This window comes from Dasypus novemcinctus, chromosome 24, assembly GCF_030445035.2.
Source record: "Dasypus novemcinctus isolate mDasNov1 chromosome 24, mDasNov1.1.hap2, whole genome shotgun sequence".
In the NCBI taxonomy this organism is placed as follows: Eukaryota; Metazoa; Chordata; class Mammalia; order Cingulata; family Dasypodidae; genus Dasypus; species Dasypus novemcinctus.
In genome coordinates, this window is record NC_080696.1 from 28,515,189 (window position 1) to 28,541,701 (window position 26,513).

Sequence of the window (26,513 nt, forward strand, 5' to 3'; positions counted from 1 at the left end):
CAGTTGAGAGGGTTTGGTGGCTTTATTGAATATTATATGACTATATATATGAGGATGTCTATCAGCTCTCAGTTCAGTTCCATTGGTCTGTGTGTCTCTCCTTGTGCCAATACCATGCTTTTTTCTCTACTATAGCTTTGTAGTATGTTTTGAAGTCAGGTAGTGTGATTCCTCCAATTTCGTTTTTCTTTTTTCTTTTTTTTTATTTCAAGATACTTTTATTTTTAAAACAGGTCACAACATTAAGCTTTTGGCCCATTCTGCGGTTATACAAGCTACAAATGCTTGCTCAGCAGGTGAGAGGCATCCCTTAGAAATATGTCTGAAAGTGAATAAAAATCCATATAAAACAAAATAATCAAGTAGTTTCCATAGGAACACAGATAAGTGTAACCCCATCTCCTAGTCTTCCTTATTGCTGTGTCTGTGCCGACCCTACTCTTAGAAGGACATTTCAAAACTAGCAGTAATTAAGTTAAATGATCCCCCCCCCAAATCCCTCCATTCAAGGTAAACTCACAGTTAGCAGCTACAAAAAATGGTATTTACACATTAATACTAGCTGGAGCACAAGTGGCCGGGTGGTGCTTCATCCCACTTTCCCAAGCACAGGAAAAAGGCAGAGCACTGGCGTCTTGCTCCTCTACTTCGGGTGGAAACCCCTGGCTCTCTATTTGTTGCATGACTTGCCATGCAGACCCTGGCATCACATAGTAGATGGTTGGCCTCTGGAACCCATTGAAAGTAGAAGCAGTAGCCACAGTGTAAGCCCCCAGCATCCAGTGAAACAGCATCCAGTCGCCCACGTGCATTTCCGGCAGGCCACAGTGCTCAACGATCCGATCAAGGCCATCACACGTGGGTCCCCATATGCTAGATGAGTAATACTTCTCATCTGGTTTGCATCTCTTCTGCAGAAGAGGCTTTACATGCTCATGATCATAAAGGATACAATTAAATGATCCATATACTCCATCATTCACATAATACATAAAGGTTTGTTCACTCGATTCATCTTCATCATCAGAGCCTGTCTCTTCCTTAAATACAATTTATTTTGGCAATGATATTCACTGCAAGTGTGAAAGATGAAGCAACATAAATATCAGCCTGGTTCAGCTATGATTCTCACTCCAGAATCTAATGGGAAATACTTGTCTAATGCTGGATTAATGACACTGGTTATCTCTTCAAATTTAAGCTTCACGTCATCAGATCTGGGAAAGCCATCACCAATATCAAGCAGATACATGCTGAAACCAACCTCAGCTCCCATGTCAAAGACACAGCGGGCATCATAGATGGCCTGCACAAAAGTTTCAGTATCAGTATAGCCACTTCCCACATGGAAGCTGACATCAATGACATTAATATCGAGCTCTTTAGCCCATTCCAAAAGAACCCTGCTGGTTTTGTTTGTGGCTCCAAATTTAACACTGAGGTGGCAGACTGCTTTGGAGTCATCAGTGGCAATCCACAAAACCAACTTTTGCCTTTGGATATGCCCTGGCCACTTTCATCAACTCAACCTCGCTGTCAAAAGTCATCATCTCAACTCCATTATTGGCGGCATACTTAATTTGAGACACTTGTTTACAAGGGTTTGCATAGATTATCCTCTCTGGCGGCACCCCGAGACTCTGCACCAACTGGATTTCAGTCTTGCTAGCACAATCAAATCCTGTTCCTATGGAAGCCAGGGTCTTCACTATGACTTTACTGTCATTACATTTGACTACAAAGAATGGGGTGACACGAGGAAGAACTTTTAACCATCTCAGATGTTTCTTTAGAATGTCTCCAAGGTCCACAACATAGAAGGCATCTTTATCATCATCAGAAGAAACTTCATTAATTTTTTGGCCCAGAATGTCCTTGGCAGTAAAACCTTCATCAGGAAATGGCAGTCAAACTCCTCATTACTGAAGTTGTTCATGGTTTCTTGATGTTCCACTGAAACACAACAAAATGGAAAACTAAGAGACAGAATTTAAAGAGATTTCTTTCAACTTTTCAGGAAGGCAATTCTCCAGGAATTCCAAATCTTGCTGAATTATAAGACTTGTGCCCTTGATGCAGCAGTGGAAATGTTCTCCTAGCACTTGGGCACCGGGGCCACACCCCGAGGAGGTCCTGCAGCCCGCAATGCTGCACCACCGCCGCCCGCCTCGCTCCCTCCCGCTGGAGGACTGCTGGCCCAAGGAGGCACCAGAACTGCTGCCAGAGGGTGGTTGGTGGCAGAGCTGCAGAGGCCTGACTTATTTTTCTTTTTCAATATGTCTTTAGCTATTCAGGGCCTCTTTCCTTTCCAAATAAATTTCATAGTTAGTTTTTCTAGTTCCTTAAAGAAGGCTGTGTTGATTTTTATCGGGATTGCATTGAATGTGTAGATCAGTTTTGGTAGGATAGACATCTTGATAATATTTAGTCTTCCTATCCATGAACAGGGAATATTCTTCCATTTATTTAGGTCTTCTTTGATTTCCTTGAACAGTCTTGTGTAGTTCTCTGTGTATAAGTTTTTCACATCTTTAGTTAAATTTATTCCCAGATATTTGATTTTTTTAATTTACTATTGTAAATGATATTTGTTTCTTGTTTTCCTCCTGAGCTTGCTCATTATTTGTATATAGAAATGCTACTGATTTTTGTGCATTCATCTTATAACCTGCAACTTCACTAAACTCATTTATGAGTTCTAGAAGCCTTGTTGTAGACCTCTTAGGGTTTTCTATGTATAGGATCACGTCATCCACAAATAATGAAATTTTGACTTCTTCCTTTCCAATTTGAATGCCTTTTGTATCTGCTTCTTGCCTCAGTGCTCGAGCAAGTACTTCTAACACAATGTTAAATAGAAGGGGTGAGAGTAGGCATCCTTGTCTTGTTTCTGATCTTAGAGGGAAGGATTTTAGGATTTCACCATTGTAAAAGATGTTGGCTATGGGTTTTTCATATATACTCTTTATTATGTTAAAAAAATTTCCTTGTATTCTGATCTTTTGCAGTGTTTTTATCAAGAAAGGGTGCTGTATTTTGTCCAATTCTTTTTCTGCATCTATAGATATAATCGTGATGTTTTTCCCTTTAATCTGCTTATATGGTGTATAACATTGATTGATTTGCTTATGTTGAACCTCCTTGCATACCCGGAATGAATCCCACTTGGTTATGGTATATAATTTGCTTAATGTATTGTTGAATACAGTTAGCAACTATTTTGTTGAGGATTTTTGCATCTAGATTCATTAGAGAAATTGGTCTGTAATTTTCCTTTCTTGTAGTGTCTTTGTTTGGCTTTGGTACTAGGATAATGTTGGCATCATAGAAGGAGTTAGGTAATGTTCCTTCTGCTTCGATTTTTTGGAAGAGTTTCAGCAGGATTGGTGTTAGTTCTTTCTGGAATGTTTTGTAGAATTCACCAGTGAAGCCATCTGGCCCTGGGCTCTTCTTAGTTGGGAGGTTTTTAATGACTGATTCTATCTCTTTACTTGTGATTGGCTTGTTGAGATCATCAATTTCTTCTTTCATCAATATAGGCTGCTTATGTGTTTCTAGGAATTTGTCCATTTCCTCTGAATTGTCATTTTTGTTGGAATATAGTTTTTCAAAGTATCCTCTCATGATAATCTTTATTTCTGTGCGGTCAGTGGTGACATCTCCCTTCTCATTTCTTATTTTGTGTATTTGCATCTTCTCTCTCTTTTTCTTTGTTAGTCTAGCTAAGGGTTTGTCAATTTTATTGATCTTCTCAAAGAACCAGCTTCTTGGTTTTGTTTATCTTTTCAAGTGCTTTCCTATTTTCTATTTCATTTAGTTCTGCTCTTATCTTTGTTCTTTCTTTCTTTCTTCTTCCTGTGGGGTTACTTTGTTGTTTTTTTACTAATTCCTCCAAATGTGCAGGTAGTTCTTCAATTTTTGCTCTTTCTTCTTTTTGGATGTATGAATTTATGGCTATAAATTTCCTTCTCAGTAATGCTTTTGCTGCATCCCATAAGTTTTGTATGTTGTGTTATCATTTTCATTAGTTTCAAGGTAGTTATTAATTTCTTTTGAGATTTCCTCTTTGACCCACTGTTTTTCTAAGAGCATGCTGTTTAATTTCCATATCTTGGTGTGAAATCTGGCTTCACTCCACTGTGGTCAGAGATATTATTTTTAATGATTTTGATCTTTCTGAATTCACTGAGCCTTTCTTTGTGGCTAGCATATGGTCCATCTTGGAGAATGATCCATGTGCACTTGAGAAAAATGTATATCCTGCTGTATTCAGGTGTAATGATCTGTAAATGTCCATTAGATCCAACTCCTCTAATATACTGTTTAAAGTTTTTGTTTCTAGTGTTTCTCTTTTGAGATGTTCCATCCAAAGTTGATAGGGTGTATTAAAATCTCCCACTATAATTGTAGAGGCATCTACTCTTTCACTTAGTTTTTCCAGTGTTTCCCTCATGTATTTGGAGGTGCCCTTGTTAGGAGCATAAATATTTATGATTATTCGTTCTTCTTGAGAGATTGTTCCTTTCACTAATATGTAGTAGCCTTCTTTGTCTCTCACAATTTTTCACATTTAAAATCTATTTTGTCTGATATTAATATAGCTACTCCTGCATTTTTTGGTTATTGTTTGCTTGTAAGATTGTTTTCCAACCATTCACTTTCAACCTCCATGAATCCCTGGGTCTAAGATGTGTTTCTTGTAGACAGCATATAGATGGGTCATATTTCCTTATCCAATCTCCAAGTCTGAATCTTTTGATAAGTGAGTTTAATCCATTGACATTCAGTGTTATTACTTTCAAGGAATTATTTATGTTAGCCATATTTTGATTGGACTTGTGTTTGTCATATTTTGTTTGTTTTTTTCCTTCTCTTTTTGTCTTTTTTGTTGCTCTTACACTCTCCTCCAACTCTGCCTCTCCTGTTTTTTCCTTTCTTCCTGCAGAACTCCTTTTAGTATTTCTTGAAGGGCAGGGTTCTTGTTGGCATTCTCTTTCAATTTCTGTTTATCTGTGAATATTTTGAACTCTCCATCATTTTTGAATGCTAGTTTAGCTGGGTAGAGTATTCTTGGTTGGATTTTTTTTTCTTTTAGTACCTTGACTATATCATACCACTGCCTTCTTGCCTCCATGGTTTCAGATGAGAAAGTAGCACTTAATCTTATGGAGCCTCCCTTGTATGTGATGGTTTTCTTTTCTCTTGCTGCTTTTAGAATTTTTTCTTTGTCTTGAGCATTGGATAATTTGACACATATATGTCTTGGGGTGGGCCTGTTGGGATTTATGATGTTTGGGGTGTGTTGTGCTTCCTAGACATGTACATCCATCTCTCTCAGTAGATTTGGAAAGTTTTCAGCCATTATTTCCTCCAACAGCCCTTCTGTCCCCTTTCCCTTCTCTTCTCCTCCTGGGATGCCTATAATACATATGTTTGTGCATTTTGCATTGTCATTCAGGTCCCTAAGTCGTAGTTGGATTTTTTCTATCTTTTTATCAATCAGTTCTATTATCTGCTTGATTTCAGATGTAATGTCTTCCATGTCGCTAATTCTCTCCTCTGCCTCTTCTAATCTGCTGCTATTTGCAGCAAGTGTATTTTTCATTTCTTGAACTGTGCTGTTCATCCCCATCATATGTTATCTTTTTTCATAGATCTGCAATTTCCTCTCCAAGTGTTTTCTTCATATTGTTAATCTCTAATATATGTTTTGAGATCTTTAATTACTTGTCCGATGTTCTGCTCCCCTTCCCAGCTTTTAGTTTGTTCATTGGATTCAGCCGTGTTTTCCTGATTATTGGTTTGGTTTGTAGTTTTTTGTTGCTGTCTGGTCATCATTTTATCTTGATGGGTTTAATCAGTTCCTTAGCTTCTTTGTCTATTCTTGGGGATTAATTAGTTGTTCTTGCATAAGTGTTATGTCTTCTCTTTGTCACTTTGTTCTTCTTATTCTATGTTCTTGTTGCTGGCTAAGTTCACTTTGAAGGAAAATATTAGGGCCAGGGAAAGCAAAATGAGTAAGAAAAGAAAGTGTGTAATGTAGTATTGGTAATAACTGTTAACAGAGCAAAAATGTGAGATCTGGGAGAATGGATATTAGACTCACGTAAGTTGTGTTGAGTTATAGCAGTAAATAGAGTACCTATAATGAGACAGTCAACTGAATATGGGAGAAATAGAGTATGAATTAAAAAGCAGTGTTTTAATGAGAGAGGGAAAGAGAAAAGAAAGACAATAATATCAAGAGTGGATAAAAGACAGAAAACAGAACAACAGTATTAGAAATTAAAAGTCAGACAATTTGGGGGCCAAAGAAAGGGAGGTGGAATGTAAGGGAGACAGTAGATGATGGAGGATAACAAGATGTGGGGGAAAGGGGGTAGTGTAGGTGGCCAAAATCAATTCACATAGAAAAGAGGAAATGGAGGATGAGGAAACAAAGCAAATGTGAAGTGCTCCCTGCAGCTCCTATTATATAAATTAAATATAATAAAATAAGAAGAAAAAGAGAGAAAAGAAAAAAGAGAAGAAAAAAGAGGGTGGGCAAAGAAAAGGGAGGGAAACAAGCAAGAAAAAGAAAAGGAGAAAAAAAAACTAAATAAACAAAAAAGGGCCTTGGGGGATAAAATGGGAGAAAAGACCAGGAGATAATGCAATATTAGCAACCAAGAGGAAAAAAAAAGAAAAAAAAAGAAAAAGAAAAAAACAGAAACACTGAGGGCTAGGCTAATCAAAGACCTCAGTGGACCTCATTGCACGGTGGATTCAGGGATGGGAAGTCTGTGATATTGCAGACTTAAGGTGTGTGAGTCTCTAGAGTGTGGGCCACCAGGGTTTAGGGGACACAGACCTGGGAACCATGCATCCAGTTAACAGGGGGCCTGGGAGCACTGCAGTGCAACACAGCCTTCAGGGATCCCTGCAGCTGGGCACCAGGCCTAGGGAGAGGGGCCCCACCTGCAAACTCTGACCTCTGTGTCAGAAACCCAAAATTCCACCTCTTACAAGAATCTTTTCTGTTACTGTCTCACCAAATCAACATCCAGACACCTCCTGCCCTGCAAGCCCCTGAAACAGCCTGCTGGGTGTGCTGCTGCACTACAAAGAGTTCAGGGACCACCCCAGATAGGCTGCAAGCCCTAGGTGGAAGGGTTCCTCCTAAAACTTCTGACCTCCATGTCAGAAACTGCAAGTTCCACCTCTTGCAAGAATCTCTTCTGTCACTGTCTCACCAAATTGACATCCAGTCACCTCCTGCCCTGCAAGCCCCCAAAACAGCCTGCTCAGGTTTAGGAACCCACACAACAAAGATCCCAGGGATCACCATGGCCCAGCCGCCAGCCCTAGGGGGAGGGGCTCCAGCCAGACCTCTGACCTCTGAATCAGAAACCCAAATTTCCACCTCTTGCAAGAATCTTCTCTATCACTGTCTCACCAAATCGACTTCCAGACACCTCCCACCTTGTAAGCCCCCAAAACAGCCTCTCAGGGCTTGGGAACTCCCCAGCAAGGCAAAGCCTCCAGGAATCACCACCACCGGGCAGCCAGCCCCAGGGGGAAGGGTCCCACTCACAACCCTGACCTCCGTGAAAGAGACCCAAAATTCTACCTCTTCCAAGAATCTCCTCTGTCACCCTCCCACCAAATCAACATCCAGACACCTCCTTCTCTTCAAACACCCAAAACAGCCTGGTCTAGCAGGACTCCAACCCTACTCAGCCGCTTCTTTGCAGGAGAAATTATAAGGTGCACTCACTCAGACGCCATCTTGCCTCCTACCCACAACTATCTTTTTAACATAGGGTAAAGCATCTGCCATATCTGAAAAGATTCCAGGTGTTGATGCTGGGGCAGCCATAATTGCTGGCTCAACAGGTGCATTAGGTTGAACTGGATATAAGCTAGGATAAAGACCTGGATGATATATGGAGACTGCATATTTCATTAGAGTAGACAGTTATTTTCTTAACTATAAAAGGGTTAGTACTAGGACTAGGCATAAAGCCAGGAGACTCTCCTCTGCCTTTTGGCTCAGAATTTATTTCTTTCAAATGGCCCTCCACTTTCTGTTTGTCTATGGGTTTTGAAAATATAGTAATTTCTTCTTTGTCATCTTCCTCTGATTGTAAAGGATCTAAGGTGGCAGTAATTTGCTGGCACAAAGCTTACACAGATAAAAGGAATGGATTCCCCTCTTTGATATGCTCTCTGTAAGCTTTCATTACACATCTCCACTGTTTCAAATGTAAAACATTATGCCCCTGAGGCTAAAACCAACCACAATGCTTTTGTATTAAAGCAAACAATTCAATTAACTCACAACTTTTTACCAGCACTCCACTAGCTTTCAACAAAGTTTTTAACACTTGCAAATATTCTTCCACACTTCCCGTTTGAATACCCATTACCCTGATGACTTCGTGGAAATGTTACTTACCTAAAAGAAGACTTGAGTCACACTGCTTTGGACGTCATTTACAACCCTCGTAGGAGTCCTTTCCGTGGGTCCCAATACTGTTTTAGAAGACTCACTTCTTTGGGCTCTGCATTGGGCACCATTTGTTGGAGATTTGGGCCTGAATGTTATTGGGAATGAAAGAAAGAGAAAAAAAAGAATGAAAGAAAGAGAGAGAGAGCTGGGATCAGGGGGTCTGTGAGTACAGACTCATCAGACAACTTTTTGTTTACAAGGCACTCTATATATACCCAGCTACATGAGAACAAGCAGCAACATGCAGTTAACTATCAGCATTACTCATAGTCTAAGGAACTTTAAAAAATCTTATCTCAAGGTACAAAGTCTAAGTGTTCAATTTACTACAAAACGTATGTGCTCATCTTTTCTTTTAGTCTTTAACAGCTTCCTCCTGTTTACTGGGAACTCTTTATTACCACATTCCTTCGGTTGCAAGCATAGCCATGGAAAGAGTATGTCTCTCCTTGTGAGACCACTGTGCCACAGTTTCCAAAGGGAAAAAGCTATAAAATATTCCAGTCTGTAATTGGATGCAGAAGTTATACCATACTCAGCCATGAAAGGATAGTAGCTGCGGTTGCAACATTACATGAGATGTCAGCTGACTTGGGCAGGGGGCGTACTTTTTAGTTAATAGAGCTTATGATTTGCTGGTTGCTAATCTCAAGAAAAACCTAGCATATGTCAACTCACAGACTGACCTTTTTTGAAATCATACTGCTCACTCCTTAAAATATCCAAATCCTCTACTGTGATACTTTAAATCCAGTACTCTGTTGTCCATGCCTGAAAAAGATGGTTCTCAAGATTGTGAGGTTCCTGTTTCTCAATTATTATCCCCAGGACCAGATTTACCAAAAATAAAGCAAAACAAAGCAAAACACACACACACAAAACAAAACAAACAACATAAAAATCCTTGCTAAACCTGGGTTAGATGAAATTTTAAGATGTGTCTTACCATAAAACAGAAACAGATAATTATGAGGCAGACTATGAAGTAACCACTACAGTAGAAGCAATTACTGGTCAACAAGCCCCTAGCCTCACCATGCCCTAGTGAGCTGTGATAAAACTTTTAAATAGAGGCAGTCATTTAGCTAAAAGGAAATCACAATATTTATACTGACCATAGGTATGTGTTTGGAGTAATTCATGATTTGGGAAGTTTATGAAAACAAATGGACTCCCTGAAGTCATTAGGAAACAAATAAAAAATGGTAAATATCTGAAATAATAGATGTATTTCTATCACCTAAGGAAAAGGTAAAACAAAGAAAAAATGTTGTGATAAAAGTGGAAGCTCACACTCACAAAACTTAGAAGAAAAATGCCAACCTAGCAGCTCAACAATATGTGGAGACAACAAAACAGTTTCCTTATACAATGTCCCTCATAAGCCCTCTCCAAATGAGTTAGCTCACAGTTAGGAAAGTGTTTTTGTATTTGAAAAAGAAAAATAGAGTCAGTAGGGTCACCAATTAAATTCTGGGGATAGAATCTAGGAAGTGCTGGATAGTGCCCTATTTGCCCTAGAGTCCCTAGAAGAAACTATATGTGAGCACTCCATGAAATTACCCAATACAGAATGCAAAAAATGAAAAAGGACAAGGAAATATATTGGTGGGCAGTCTTTGATAAGGTACTTTTAAAAATCTGTAACCAGATTCATACATGACAGGCTTGTAAACTAGGCAAAATTTATTAATGTATGTATCTCCATAACCTTAACCCCCACACCTGGACTATTTGTGTAGTGGAGAAATTCGGATAGGCGCGGTTTCGAAGGCCAGGACACGAGAGAATACTGAGAAGGAAGTTGGTTTATTTCGACCGGCCGGGCTCGGCGGACTCTTGTCCTAATAAAAACCGAGCCCCGAACTGCCTTTTCCAGACCCTTTTATACAGAGGATATAGGATTAGGAAGACTAACAGTGATGGTAAACAGACCTTTGGTTAGGTTCTTCAGATCTTAGTATCAGATAGGTTATTTCCTCCAGGTGAGTTACATATTCTCCACATCCAAGCCAGTTTGGATTAGCATAGCTCCACATTGTCTGGAGGCAGCCCTGAATACACATTCAGTCTCACATCCCTTCTGAACATTCAAAGACTGTAGGGCCTTTATTACTTATTTGGCCATCTTGGAGACTAGGTACTCTTGGAAATAATTTTGATTTTAATGCACAGGCTATATCATTTGAACATCAGCTGAAGGGCTTTACCAGCCAGTTCTTTCAATGGATTTAAATTATATATAGTTTATGGCTTATAGGTATTAAGAATGGGTTGAGGCATTCTCTTGTCAAAATAAGAATGCTTTAACTGTAGGGGGAAAAAAGAAAATGGTTTTCCAAATCAGGGAGTACCCTTTGAACTCTCAAGCAAGCTTCAAACTCACTTCACTGGAAAGGTTATAAAAAAGTGTGTCAATAAACATTTATGTAATCTAAGTATCTTTTTAAAAATTTATATATATATATTTAAAGTTTGTGTCAAGTGGTTCCCATCAAGCAAATCACCCACTGCCCATACCATCCAACACCTATGGTAAGGTAGAATAAATCCATGAGCTATACAAATTAAAGCTTAAATATTGACTCACTGGTTCTGTCTTGGCCAAAACATTCCCTTTGGTCCTCATGGCCCTGAGGTCTATGCCATCAGGCAACACCACTGATCCCACAAGAGGTAATTATAGGGCAGCCCATATATGGGGAAAATTCACTAGAGAGGATCTGTAACAGTTTGATGCTGGATGGATCCCAGAGAATCATGTCCTTAGAGCCAATCCATTCCTGTGGGAGTGGACCTATTGTAAATGGGACTCTTTGATTAGATTACTTCTTTAAGGCATGCCCCAGGGTGGGACTTAATCCTCTTACTAGAGTCCATATGGAAAGAGACAGACACAGGTGCTCAGAGTGAAATGCTCAGAAGCTGAGAGAGAAACCAGAAACTGAAAGCAACAGAGTTCAGAGGAGAAAGCAGAGACTGACAGATGACACCATGTACCTTCCCATATGACAGAAGAGTCCAGGATCACCCACAGCTGATCTTTGAGGAGAGAGCATTGCCAGAAGATGTCTTGATTTGGACTCTTTTCTCAGCTTCACAACTGTAAGCTTGCAAGTCAATAAACTCCCTTTGGAAAAGCCAACTTATTTGGGGAAATACTGTTTTCATCAGCCTCGGTTAACTAAAACAGGATCCAATGATAGTGAATTGAGGTTTTTTCAGTATTGTAGGAAATCAGTGGAATATCCTCAGGGATTTTTTTTTTAAGTTACTGAAGATTTACTGACCCTCTACCACCTAAAGACAACATCCCACTGTTGTAGAGAAATCGGGTGTGCGCGGTATCGAAGGCCAGGACATGAGTACCGAGAAGGAAGTTGGTTTATTTTGACCGGCCGGACTCGGTGGACTCTCGTCCTAATAAAAACCGAGCCCCGAATAGAATTTTGGGTTCCCTTTTATATAGAAAAGATATAAGGGTAGGGAGTTAAATGGTGCTTTTGTGAAAGAAAATGAGTTGCCTTGTTAGTTAAGTGTTTTGAGTACCAGATAAGTTTTTTATAGTACCCCCATATTTTAGGTGAGCTTGAATTAACATATCCCTCACATCTCCGGTGAGCTTGAATTAGCATATCTTTCACATCTCGTCTGGAGGCAACCCTAAACACATTTGTCTTACATCCTTTTTGAACATTCAGAGACTATAGGGCCTATATTACTTATTTGGCCATCTTGGGGACTAGGTACTCTTGGAAACAATTTTGAATTTATGCACAGGCTATATCACCACCACCTGCAAACTGATGACATTATATTCTGGAAAAGAAAACAATGAAAAACCAATCTCTGACCTACTTGAAATAAACTTATCAGGTGTTAATAACTTCACATATAGCTGTCAAATTAGAAGGAAATGAGACTTTGTTACAACACGTGCAGCTAAAACTGATGTCACTTCCAAGGTGGGTATATGAAATGGTACATGGTTCAAAATTAAAATTAACCAAAATAATCCAGAAGCAATTGACACTTTGTGTGTATCTGATGTGGACAGGTACTGCCAAGATCATGGAACAAGAACCCATTCAGCCAAGTGCTTTGTAGATTATGGGGAAGTTTTTTCAGTGATGAGGTACAAACACAGATACCCAGCAAGATTGCATGAAATGAGAGGGTCATAACATCAAAGAATCTGGAGGGGGAGAATGGAGAATCTTGGCATGGCAGGTCCCAGCTTACCTAGCCTAGGTTCCTGTGAGGGTTCATGGTAAGGCAGGTTGGAGCACATGTTTATTCCAGGCTCTTGTCTTTACTGTGACCCAGATGGGAAGGATCCAATGGATCCTGGGCCTGGCAGTTTCACAATATATGGTACAAAAAGCAGATGTGACTAAGGCCATGTGGAGAAGCTGGGAGCAGCTTCTTATCATCCAAGCCATATGGAAATTGATGCCTTGCAAATAAATTATGCAGCAGGAAAGAGCTGCAGTGGCAAGGGGGCAATTGAAAAGAAGTGGCAGAGGCTGATCATAGAAGCTGAGGTTAGCTCTTATCATCCATACCTGTGAAGGTGCAGGTGTTGCTAGTTGTGGTTATACCCAGGGAAGTGTTAACTCAGGTGGTTGCTCAAAATGACTAAGTTAGGACAAGGTGAAGATGTGTCAAAATAATTTATTTCATTACACCAAAATTCCCTTGTTTAATTGACACCCTTGTGCTTTTATCTGTATTTACAATTTTGTTTTTATGCTTTTGTTATCTTCCTCAAAAGCCGATTTTCCATACTTTCTCTAGACATCAAGATAAAACCCTTAGTTTAAATAACACTATTAGGAGCAGATGTGGCTCAAGTTGTTGAGTGTCCACTTCTCACATTGGAGATCCTGGATTCAGTTGCCTCATGCCTCCTAAAAAATTAAGAAAAACAAACAAGAAAAACAAAAGAAAAAATCAATTCAGTGAAGCCTATGTGGCTCAATGTTTGAGCTCCAGCTTCCCACATATGAGGTCTCTGGTTCAAACCCTGGCCTTGGTACCTCAAACAGACAACAAAAATGACAAAAATCCCAAGGGGACTGCACTTCATCAGTCCAACAGTGGTTTATATGGACTAATATCCAGGTAACCTTTCCCAGGAGAAAAAAAGGCAAGTCAGCAAAGCCAGCATCAGGTGACCAAGGGTATTGGCTCTTCTAGGTTTGAATTTCCTAGTCTGAAAAGGCAGGCTGTGTTCAGCACTCATTTTGTTTTGCTTTAAAAAAAAACTTTCTCCTGAGAAAGGAAAAAAAAGATCATACTTTCTCTCATTTTTTAAAAGCATCACTACATAAAATTATGGGTTTACAAAGTAATAAAATTTGACATCCAAATAAAATAGTTTTTCTCCCAGGAATTTCTCAAACTCTTCTTGTGTCATATATGCTAACAAATATAAAGCAGGTAATCTAAATTTCAGTTTTGTGACAAAATGCATGTTTTTCCAAAGCTGCACAGAAAGCTCACCTAAACACTTGGGCCCTGAGAGAGTGGCCTTTAGGGAGCAAGCTGGGCACCCAGCAGCCTCTGGGGCTGAGGTCCAGAAGCAGAACCCCCTGTGAGTGGGGACTGGACCATGAAGGCAGCAGAGAGGCCACAGGAGCCCAGAGTCTTGGTGGGAAATCTCAGTCTCCATTAAGCCATGCTCCATTTGCTGTTTTCTGCACAAACCAAAGGCACCTGGATCCACTGTGTAAGGAGAGTGATAAAAGCACCTGGGGAAGTGGCTGCCTCCAGGGAGAAGACCAGGCTGGGGGAGCTCTCATTTACCCCCATGGAGCAGGGAAGAGCCTGAGGGCCATAAAAGACCACCTGCTCACAGGGCCTCTATTCTCTAAGCACCAAGCTCAAGCCCTTGCCAACCACATCCCTCCAGTATAAACCAATGGTCTCTTTCTGACTGCACTCACCACTGGGGAGGCATTACTACTGCCCATGTGCAGAGAATGGCTTGTCAGGTCAAATCCTCCAAAACTGCAGGTTCTCTGTGTGAAGGAGAGGCAGACAGGAGAGGAGTTACTCCTGAAGTAGCTGGCAGAGCAGCACACCAACCCCAGACCCCACTTGCAGGGTGTCACTGAGCCACAGATGTGTGTGCAGGTGGAAGTGATGGGGGAGAGGGTGCAGGACTCAGGTTCCCAGGAACCTCTTGCCTAAACAGAGGTCCACAGTGCCCCTGACATACAAACGCCATGATCACCACAAAGCTCTCTGCATATTCTGTGCCCTAAGATTCCCAGTCTTGTCATGACCCAGCCTCCCATTCAACCTCCCGTATGTCAGCGACAAACAAAATAAGGGCTATTTATACAGGGTCATGCAGTTTTAGAAGAGAAGACAGAAGCCCAATGGCTGCAGAGAGCCTTCTAATGGACTTCTGTGTAGTTTAAATCACTCAGAAAGGAACAAGGCTATGTTTATTGCAGGCTAACAGGCAGGCTCATGCACTGGTGTCTCCTAACCACAGCCACAACTTTACCAACCTACTTAAATATGACCCTTTTTCTAAACGTGTAAAGGGAAGAGACCACATTTCCCCAGAAAGAAAAAGTTGGATGAACAACTGTCTTCAACCACACTCTTTAATTTCATCAGGAAAATTATTGAAGTTTTATAAGGAAGAAGAACTTCAGTGTCCTTTTAGCTTGTTTCAAACTTCATGGAATGCCTTTATATTAGGTAATATAAGGCAGTAATTTTATATTTCCAGAACTTGATTTGAATACACTGTTGACTAAAAAACTAAACAAACAATACCTAAACTTCTAAGAAAATAAGTGAAAGCAAAAACACCCTATTTTTGGCACAGCTGATTATCTTTTTAAGTAGCTGTAATAAGATGTGAACAGCAGATACATGTTTCTCAAAGGACTATAGTTAATACTATGTATACTAGAACAGCACAATGAATATTAGAAATGCTGCTTATTTAAAATAGGCATGCTTGCTCTAAATACTTTAATTAGCTGACTGAGAAACACCCAGGAAGGGAAATTCCAGATACTGGGCTCCCAGATGTGGACTCAGATCCTGTGTCTGTCCTATGCAGTGTGATGAGTGAAGTGCTTAGACTCAGCTCTGGTTCCCCAGCAGCAACACTTATCATGGACTGAAGACTGGATGGCAGGTGCTCAGTGAGGGCCATTGCACTCAGGACAGCCACCAGTGCCTCCTGACCACTGTGACCCTGAAGTTGAGGCTCAGTCAATGCCACAACCATGCAAATGAAGAGCTGGAATTCATTCTGTGAATTTCTACTCTAAAAGCAAAGCACACTGGGGAGGAATGGAAGGGCTGGATGTGGCAGTTTTGTCCAAAGAGGAGCAGGCAGCAGCCTTTCAAGGTGGCAGGTGATGAGGACACCACAGAACCTTCTCCCTCAGCAAACAGCTGCTGCTGCTCTGAATAATGTAGGGTGGATGCGATCTCCAATGGGACATTCCTAATTCATAGCAATTTAATGGGATATCTCACTTCCTTTATAGTCAACTTGGCTGGACCTTGATCTACTCTGTAAAAAGAGAAAGACCCACATGCAAAAACGTTCACCAAACCACCTAACAAAGCAAATGGTGTTGCACCCACCCTTCAAGGCTGATTTTTAATATTAGCTTTCCCTTCCCACCTTATAAGGCTGAGTAAAGGTTCCCATGTTTACAAAGGCAATGATTTTATTTCAGTTCCTTTCCCCTGACTCGGGCTTCATGACAGTGTGAGGTCCAGATGCCACACTTGGTAGCATCTGCACATCTTTCTTTAACCAGCAGCAGCTTCACAAGACTGGAGTCCAGCTTGTTATTTCTAATGCACATGAAATAGCTGATAAAGGATTTATGAGGAAACTATGACTGCAATAAGTTAAGCACACATTTAAGTTTCTAAATTCCTGCTGTATACATTTATTCTTAAAATTGAAAGCTTAAAGCTAAGAATGGACTGGTTTTCTTAAATACCAACTAAGACCTCATCCTAAAATAAGATAAGCTATCTGGAACAATTTTTCTTTCAATCAGTGGGGGATTGACAAGGAGTATAACAATAAACAGTCCTCAAACTAATCTCCAACTTTTTCTGTGATACCACATAGTTCTTGAAACAGCACTCCTTAAATGGAGAAAATAGGTTGTAAACATTAAAAGAAAAATAACCCAATCTTTGATTTTGTGATATAAATGAAGCTATGTACTTCTTGCATCTTCTGTACAATTATAGAAATGTTTCAGACATACTTGTGGAGAAGGCAGCTAGTAAGTGGAATATGCCATGCAGTTGTCATGCATGTCTCTTCCCCCAAACAAAAATTTAATGACCAAATAAAATAAAGACAAGTGACACATCCAGTGTGTATGAGGCATTATCATTTCCCTGAGGTTTCATTAAGCAAATATGGCATTTTTAGAAGACAAAAAGATCAAGGTTGAAGAATAAAGGACAACTTTTGGTAAAATGAAGGAAATATATGAAAAGGAGAATGCAAAAGAACTTTAAAAATAAATAGAGCAAAGAAAACAATCCTAACCCCCTGAAAAACAACAAGAAAAATGTCTTATTTCTCAGTAAAACATTGTTTTACATTACTTTCTCTGGATAATTAGAAAATTAAATGTTGTTTTCCTTATTGTACAGTAAAGAAATGTGCACAAATATAATTGAACACTGAACACATTTCAGCAAGTGCTAAACTGCCCAGTGCTGCCCTAAGTTCATAGTACCTTAAAAATATTTAAACTTGGGCTGAGATTACATACATTGCTATCATTATGGGGCAAAACAAATATTTTCTTTTAAAAAATGGTACTTGAAAACAACCTTGACTGATGTCTACATGATGCCTGTGGAATCAGTCCCTGACCCCCATGTTAGCACAAATCTGAAAAAAAGAACTTTCAGAGGGAAATTCTTGATGAAGTTACATTGTTATAAATGATGACATATGCAGTCTATGATTTAGGTATCATATTGATAATGTATCATCTTCTGTTGTGAACCTACATATATCGTGAATACCATGAGGGTCATATGAACAACTGAATGTACTCAATTTGGAAAAATTGTCCATGTCACATAATTTAAACCCACAAGGTTGGTCAGCCAATTAGGGAAGTGGGCTGTTTTATCATGGACATGAGCTGGGAAGACACTGGTGTGCTGAGCCTGTACTGAGTCTGGCCATGGTATATTATACAGAACAGATGTGAGGCTGACTGAGCAAGAAAGAGAACTGTCATTTCAGCACAAAAACAAAACCCAAACAAAAAATACCATGCTAGAAAGGAAGAGAAAACTTTTGCTACATAGTAATAGTATTAAAAGAGCCACAAGATTCCTTTTTAGAATCTTTTAGAATGGAGAAAGGTGTTTCACATTGGTGCTGACCAGACAAGGACCTGGTGAAATATAATTAGCACAGCCTTGGGCTGGGGAGGATGGCAGGATGGAGGGCCACTGTCATCCTGAAGAGCTGGGTGGGAACCCAGGGCTTCTCCAGGCTCTGGGCATTCATACAGACCATGTGCCAGCTTCAAGGGACAGACACATCCTCTTACCAGTCTAACCACACAGTAGTAAAACTGATGTGGGCTATGGGTGGAAGGCTCTTTGTCTCTTCAGAGATAACCTAAGCTGAAGGCTGTGGGTGTGGAATGGTAAGAGGCTGCAGTCCTGCCCTTAGGGACAATGGCAACAGGCTCCAGTCCCAGGAAACAGTTTAACAATGCAAGGGCTATAAATTTTAAGTATTTAGGGGAAATGCAAAAACCAAATATGCTAAAAGCTTACCTAGAATATCTGGAGTCCATGCTAAAAGCTTACCTAAGATGTGGAAGATATATATGCTAATTGAAGCCTATTGAGAACTGAAACAAAGGGACCATTTGGCCTTTTCTCTCTGTATAAAAGAAGTTTGAAAATCTTGTTCAGGGCTCAGGATTCAAACAGAAAGTTCCCAAGTCCAGCCGGCCATCAATAAACCATTTTTCCTTCTCAAAATCATTCCTGAGTCCTGGCCTCTCTATACTCAAGTAATTGAACTTCTCTCAAATTCTACAACATTTTTGGTGACTCCGCCAGGACAACAAATGAAGGCCAGAGATGGTAGCATTTTGCTGCCCCTTCCAAATCCCTGAGGAAGCTGGGAGGACTCAGGTGAACCCCAAATCTTGGCGCCCCTGGATTAAATTTAATCCAGAAAAGATGTGGGCTCCACCAGAATCTTCCCGACAAAAATCGAGGGCAATGGAAGGTCTGAAGAGAAAGATTCTGGGAATGAAAAAGAACTCCGAACTTGGAAGAAGGTAAGACTCCCCGGGTGAGCACAGTCTGGAAGGCCCTAGCTTTAACTGCTAGGAAGGGGAGGCTGATCACCTCCCGAGAGAACCCTAGTAGCCCCAGAAGGCTGGGGGGAAGCCGTTCTCTCTAGGCTTGGGAAAAGGAGAAAAACCGGGGAAAAGCCCTGGTGTTTTGGGTTTGTCTAACTGCATGTTAGAATCTGGTACTGGTCTTATATCCACTAAAGGAGTGGAGTCTCAATTTAATAGGAAGGGCTATTTATAAGTTCAAGTCCTAATGTCCTGGAAATTGGTCTAGATTAAGGAAAACAAAACTTGGTTACAGGAAAATGGATCGGCTTTTCTGGTGGAGCTTGGTCTGGGTGTAAAGTTTAAACAGTGGAAAAGTCTAGCTGAAATCTTTTGTTATGATGCTAATTTGTGAATGAATTTGCTTTATACCAAATGTTAAGTGTTCTGAGGTTTGTGATGGCTGTGGGGGCAGCCATGGTGAAAATAAATATATAAACTTGTGGGTCAGATTAGTGACCTTTGTGCTTCTGTCTGTGTCAGCTCAATGCTAGTGTTGGAGTTGTGTCCTTATGTAAAGTAGAATTACAGCTTGAGCTGGAGCCCTCCCTTGCCATTGGCAAGGGGGTGAAATGATTCTGGGGCAAAAGCTGAGGAGTCTGGATGTTTGCAGAGTCTAGATGTTTGTACATGCTCTGCTATCTTGTCTCTGGTCTGGCCCTTTGCCAGGGCTTGGAGGCCATCTGTGTCCGCACCAAGCACCCAAGTTTGTTGGGAATGTCCCAGTCAGGGTGGCTGGGTTCCTGGGAGTGTTGCCAAATTTGAGTAGGTTCTGTCTGCCCATTTTGGCTGAAAGCTGGAAAGGGGGGAATGGCTTGCCCTTTCCAGTGAGTCCACCCTTCTATTCATAAGCCGCATTCCTGTTTGTTGTGCACCTGGCTGCCTGGAAGGGGGGGAAGTGAAGGGGGTGAAAAGCAGAATCAGAATAAATGCAGTAAAGTTCCCTCCTTAGGGTGTCAAAGCCAAAATACGTTTGCTTTCTGCCCAGGTTCTTAGAAGGTATTGTAGTAACTTTAAGTAAGAGAATGTGTTCTGTGAAGGTAAAATTTGTCTTAAGGGTATAAATAATTATAAAAGTTTTACAAAGCATTGTTTAAATTAAGGTATTTAAATGGCTAATTGCAGAAAGTCATTATTTAACAAAACTGAATTGATAATAATAATAATAAAAGGCAATTTTATAACAAACTTATTCGGCAGCCAATCTCCCCTGCCAACTTGCTTCCAAAAAAACTGTTTCTGGTATTACATGCTACTAAGTATTTAAACTGAAGAAAAGTTCATTATTTTAACAAGCTTGTTTAGTATTAATGGCAATTATATGTTGTAAGAAGTTTGCCTGGTAACTTAGTATGTGGGATATATGGAGTGTGTTTTTATTGTTAAGGAAACAGAAGATGATTTTGTCCTAAGATAAAATGATTGATTATTGGAAAGAGTAGAGTGTGGGACAGAACCTGAATGAATACTGAAAGTGTAGAAGGTTTGTGGAAGGAAATTTTTTATGATTAAAATTGAGTAAGATCAATATACAAAGAAAATCTTTTATCAATAGCTTCTTGTGCTTTAACCTCATCATTTCCTCAGTGTTTAAAGAAGAGTCTTACCTCTTTTAAAAGAACATTTATGTTCTAGAAATCAAATCCTGAAAAGTAGCTTTTTATTTCAAACTAACTGCAAGAGATTTATTCTTTTACTTTAAAGGAAAAATTAAAGTAATGGTTAAGTTCATTTAATATGTTATAAGTCGAATGAAAGGTATTAAAGGTGTTATAAAATTGATAGGTTTTTAAAAAAAATTAATAAAAACTGTAACTAAGAGTTAAAATCATTTGTAAATGCATTTATATTATAAAACAGTGGAAAGACAATAACTGAAATTATAGCTGGGTGAATTTAGCCTGAAACTATTATTTAAGTGTAAATTCTAAACTAACCTTTCCTTTGTTTATGGTTACTTCAAGCCTAACCTCACCCTTTGCCTTTGCCTATGGTTATTTCATAATTGAAAAGAGCTGGGACATCACTGTCTCCTCTCCTGGTATTAGTAACCCTTTCTCTCATGAATTCAAGTGTAAACTAAATAAATGGCTGCCTGATGGAATAAGGTTAAATGACCACTGGAGTTTTATTATCTCCAAAATCAAAAAGGGGGGTGGAGGGGGAGAAGTCTCCTGCCTTGACGGTCAGTGTTCCTAAGAGTGGCAATGCATGAGAGAAAGCAGTCTGTCTCCCTGAGGCTTCAAATAGCCTCAGTAAATATATATAAAATTAATCTTGTTGCTTATCCAAAATTCTGCTAATTTCAAAGTAAAATATAAAGTTCTAAAACAAAATGGTGCTAAGGCATTGAGAACATTTTGGTTATTACAGTCCATTAAGTAAGAAGGAAAATTCTTGTGGTAAACTGCATGGTCATAGTGCAAATAAGAAGAGTTTCAAGAGTCTTTGAAATGTTAGCAGTCACATTTGTTTTGTAAAGATTAGAAGTTTAAAGTAATTAAAGTTATGTTTTTGTCTCAAACTATTTATATCTGCCTATTTGCTCAAATTGTTGAGGTTAAATATGCAGTTATATAAGTAATATGTATTTCTGGACCCCTAATTAATTAAGGTAAACAGTATATAAAATAACACAAATTATAAGTAATATCAATGAGTTGTGTTTGTGTCTAACTCTTTGTGTCTGCCCATTTTAAAAAAATGCTCAATGTATGTCTTCACACATCAGGATAATATCAAATTAACAAATAAAAATTCTTAAAAGAGCTCTATTCAAATTGTTAAAAATTAAATATGCAGTTATATTTATAAATATTCTTAAAGCCCAAATTAAACTGAGCAGGATGAAAAAGTCATAGAAATCTGATTATAGAAACAATTGGGAAAGGGCCTCCTCTTTGCAAGAGCTTTTAAGGCAAGACTAGGTGTGGCAGATTAAACCTATCCACTAGGCTAGGGAATTAAGAATCAGTTTGCCTGGTAATTTCCCAGTTTAAACCTTTGTCAGCCATAAAATGCAAAAAAAAACAACAACAACAAAGATTAGGTTAATTTTCACATAAGAAAAATGTTGATGTAACCTGGTGGCCTGCTGCCTCAGTCTCCCACTCCCGGGTTGGACAGCAGTGGAGACCAGTTTAGGCCAGTCCTATGGACAGTGGAAGGAGGCCCAAGAAGGAGCTAACTAAGTTGGTGCCATTTCAGCACTAAATTCTATTCCTTATTTGACAAAGGGGAGCAGGTAAAAACTAAAATGGTTGGATTGTGATAGAAGAAGCAGTTAAATCAAACTTCTGCATGGGAAAGTTAAATCTCAGATAAGCTGTAACTTCTGAAGTATCCAATCTATGGAAAAACAGAGGAAGAGCTTGCATGCTAGGCTTAGGGGTATAAATTGTGTCATTTTTCTTTGTTCGTGGCACCAGCCATTTCTGGCTCTGCACCCCTTCTTGCAAGATTCAGAATAAATTATTTTCTTCTCCACAATCGGGTGAGCCTTATTTTCTTCCAGAAGATTTCTTTCCAACAAAATAAAGGTAATTAGTGGCTCTATTAACAAATTTCAGTAAGTAAAGGAAAGTCCATAAAAACTATGGAGAGATCTTTCCTGGGTTATGATTTAAAAAAATTAAGTAATTGTATAATGTGTTTTAAAACCTGGTAGTCAGTATGCTTTTAAATTAATAATTTTCATAACTTAAAGAAAAGAAGTTTCTAGCTTCCTGTAAGGGAAAAAGAGAAAATTCCTTGCATAAACTATTATGGTTTCAATTTTATTTAACTTGAGTGTAATCTCCCATAGTTAATTTATAAACTAAATTAACACTATGTACGAAATCTTTAGAGTAATGAAAATTGTAAGTTCACATTAGTGAAATTAGGCTAAAGGAAAAAGATTGTAGATATGCTCTCTTAAATAAAGAGTGAATTTCTTTCATTGGTAATTGTAATTTAGTAAGTTTATTTAAACATGAGGTGGCTAGTCAATGTGGTTATAGTCAATTATAAAGAGTTTGTAAAACATCTTCCAAACTGAAAATGTTTAAATAGTTCTAGTTTTAGAAGTCATTGTTAACTAAAAAAACTTAGATTGGTATTGGTAGCAGAAATAACTTCATGATAATAAACCTGTCTGAAGGCCACTGCAAAGTACACATTTAAGTAAATGGTAATAAAAAGTTGTCTTGATTCTATTGGAAATATTCTGTTTTCATTCTAACAATGAAAAATAATATTTTTCCTCTATTACTAAAGTAAAGTACCTACTGTTATCTTCATAGTAAAATTGTGTAAGTAAACAGTCATTTGATATATGTGTTGCATTAAGTTGTTTAAAATATATATAAAAACAAGGAATAAACTTTAACATTGTCAAACTCTTGTGCATTCAAACCAGGCCTTGAATACATTACAGGTGGCCTCTCCATGTGAGTTATTGGCTAGGCTGGTCACTGACCCCTCAATTAAAATATGTGCTATATCAGTCTCTGGTTCTGCTCCTGAAGTTGATGGAAACTATATTGCAGTTTCAAGCTCCTGCAGCAGCCAATAATGACTCGGTATGGCCAAGTGTACAATGGATATCGCCTCCAGACTGGCACTGTTCCATAGTGCCAGAGAGCACTATGCTCCAGGCTGGTAGAATACTGGAAAATCTCTCTAAGATGAAGGATGCTGCAACTTGCTCACTGCGTTGAAGAACATGCTAAGTGGAGCCATGATACCAGGATACTGTAAGTGAAACTTAAACACAATTGGCATTATGGCCTGCTCTCATGGAGAGATAACATGTAAGGTATTACAACCCTGAAACTCAAAACTAATAATTGCAACTCTGAATCCTTATGCATTAAGTAATACATTAGTTAATATTAAGTGCTGTACTTTTATCCTGTACTAAATATATGCCTAATAATTGTAATGTTATCTTTTCTATTTTGGATCAAGTGCAAAAGTATATTAGACATGTTAAATTCCTGGTAAAATCATTTTCTAAACAGTTAATAACATGTCTGTAGAATAAGGTGGCAGTCTCAGCCAGTCTCAGTCAACTTCTATATTCTACTGTACTCTGCTGTGTAGCAAAGGTGAGGCTTGCTTGCTGATGTTGAGTCACCTATTGAACAAGTCAAAATTGCTAAAAATTGTACAATTAAAACCAAGGTGTAAAAAAAAAAAAACATTTATTCTGTAATTCTAATCACTCCACAGGTGAAAACCAAGAGAATTTCCAACTTAGTGTTCTAATCCTGAATGAAGCCAGCTGCCCAAAGAGTGCCAGTTGACCAGGAGCATCTGACAGAGTGAATGAGTGCCAGTCATTGAACAGCTTGGAATGTGTCTTCAGACAAAGCTAAGTGTCTGTTGCAATTTTTCTCTAAAGATAAATAACTTAAAAAAAAAAAAGAATATATATGCTGTTCCCACCAGCTTTTAAGAAGGAGTGCCATCTTTATAGGCACCTAACCTTGTCTACCTCTGTAATCCAATGTCCTCTTTTAAAAATGGGTATTCCAAATTTTTAATTAAGTTTGTTTCTTTCAGAGTGAACATCTTATTAACCATATGAAAACTTCATCCAACTTCGTACAGAATGCCAGATCCATCTTCCTCCAGTTAGAATAAATTAATAAGAGTTTTACACCTTATTAGGCAATGACTACAGCCCATGGCCAGCAGGAAGCAGTTACAGAAAAGAGATCATCTCCCTTCAGCACCCCTTTTAAATTAAAGGTGTAAACTCTTTAAGAGTAAAATAAAAGTAATAGATGGATCTGGAACCTGACTGGAAATCCACATGAGTGCCAGTGGCAGCAGAATAACTGCGGGAGGCCCCTGCCCAAGATTCTGCTGTCCAGAATGAAAAGTTCTAAACTTCTAAAATCAGTCCTGGGTGCTGTACTAAAGACTGATAAATAATCAATCAAAACAACAAAGAGCCATCCACCTCATAACTCCAACAATAATTATGCCAAAGCTTAGCAAGTTAAACTTTGGCAAAAGGGGGGAATGATGTGGGCTGTGGGTGGAAGTCTCTTTGTCTCTTCAGAGATAACCTAAGCTGAAGGCTGTGGGTGTGGAATGGTAAGAGGCTGCAGTCCTGCCCTTAGGGACAATGGCAACAGGCTCCAGTCCCAGGAAACAGTTTAACAATGCAAGGGCTATAAACTTTAAGTATTTAGGGGAAATGCAAAAACCAAATATGCTAAAAGCTTATCTAGAATATCTGGAGTCCATGCTAAAAGCTTACCTAAGATGTGGAAGATATATATGCTAATTGAAGCCTATTGAGAACTGAAACAAAGGGACCATTTGGCCTTTCCTCTCTGTATAAAAGACGTTTGAAAATCTTGTTCAGGGCTCGGGATTCAAACAGAAAGTTCCTGAGTCTGGCCGGCCATCAATAAACCATTTTTCCTTCTCAAAATCATTCCTGAGTCCTGGCCTCTCTATACTCAAGTAATTGAACTTCTCTCAAATTCTACAACAAAACTGAGAAGTATTTTATTATCTGTAAGCAACTGCTTCATTTCTGGCTACATACAAGAGAATAGACAAGATGTGTGTGTACATTGCCAAATGCTGCTGCTTTTGTTTAAAAAGATAAGAGTATCTAAGAGGTTAAGTAAAACAGAAGAGCTCTAATCTTCTTCCCTTTTAGTTAGCAGAGACAACAAGCATGTCTCTCAAGGCATCAAAGCAGAATACTCTGATCCATATGGGTTCTCAGGAGGTTGGGGGGCCTCCATACTTAGCTTCCCAGCCCCAGTGGCCTCCCACTATCAAGAGGACAGATGGGAAGAGGGGGGGAGCATGGCTATTAGCAACCATTGTTCCTTTTGTTTGGGGCTTGTGTTGCCCTGCGTGACTGGAAGGGGGATGGAGCAAGAAGCTGAGCCTTTTTCTGGTCAGAGCCTCTGACTCAGGTTCTGATGCTTTTGCCTCAAGGGATCTCCTATTCCCAACCTAATGTGTTGGAATACAATAGTGGTGTGAAATTGACACGCAGGCTTCCATGTGCCCCATGAACAGAACTGGGGAGCCTCAAAAGATCCCACTGTAGGCATGAAAAACCCTGCATGGCAAATGTGCAATATCAACAATTATCTATCTACTGATATGCTATGAGCACCTCACAGATCCCTGTTTCAGAACCAGAGACCCTGGTTAGAACAAAACAATCATTACTGAAGTTGCTAAAGTCTGTTGGTGCACAAAAACACACACAATGAAAGATATTATATTTTATCTTGGCCACTATATTATGACCAAGTGATGAGAAACAACAATATATTATATATTGTTTAAATTATCTTCTAGGGGAGTTGTTTGTAGTGCCAAGTTTCTCTGTGAAAGAACGCAGGAAACTGTCTACAGAAACTTGGTAGTAGTCAACCAGCAGGAACCATCAGATTCAGGTGCATCTCTAAGTGAAAACAGGTGTCACCTTCAAGATGGCAACCATCAGGAAGCAGACTTCGTCCAGTGGATAGGGTGTCCGTCTACCACATAGGAGGTCTGCGGTTCAAATGCCAGGCCTCCTTGACCCATGTGGAGCTGGCCCATGTGCAGCACTGATGCACACAAGGAGTGCTGCCCCACGCAGGGGTGCCCCCCGCATAGGG

At 39.3% G+C, this 26,513-nt stretch overlaps 1 pseudogene; it reads right to left on the minus strand.

Moving 5' to 3' along the window:
• Window positions 1-201: 201 nt before the first annotated feature.
• On the minus strand, window positions 202-2,099 carry LOC101420258 (ornithine decarboxylase pseudogene; annotated as a pseudogene).
• Between the last annotated feature and the right edge of the window lie 24,414 nt (window positions 2,100-26,513).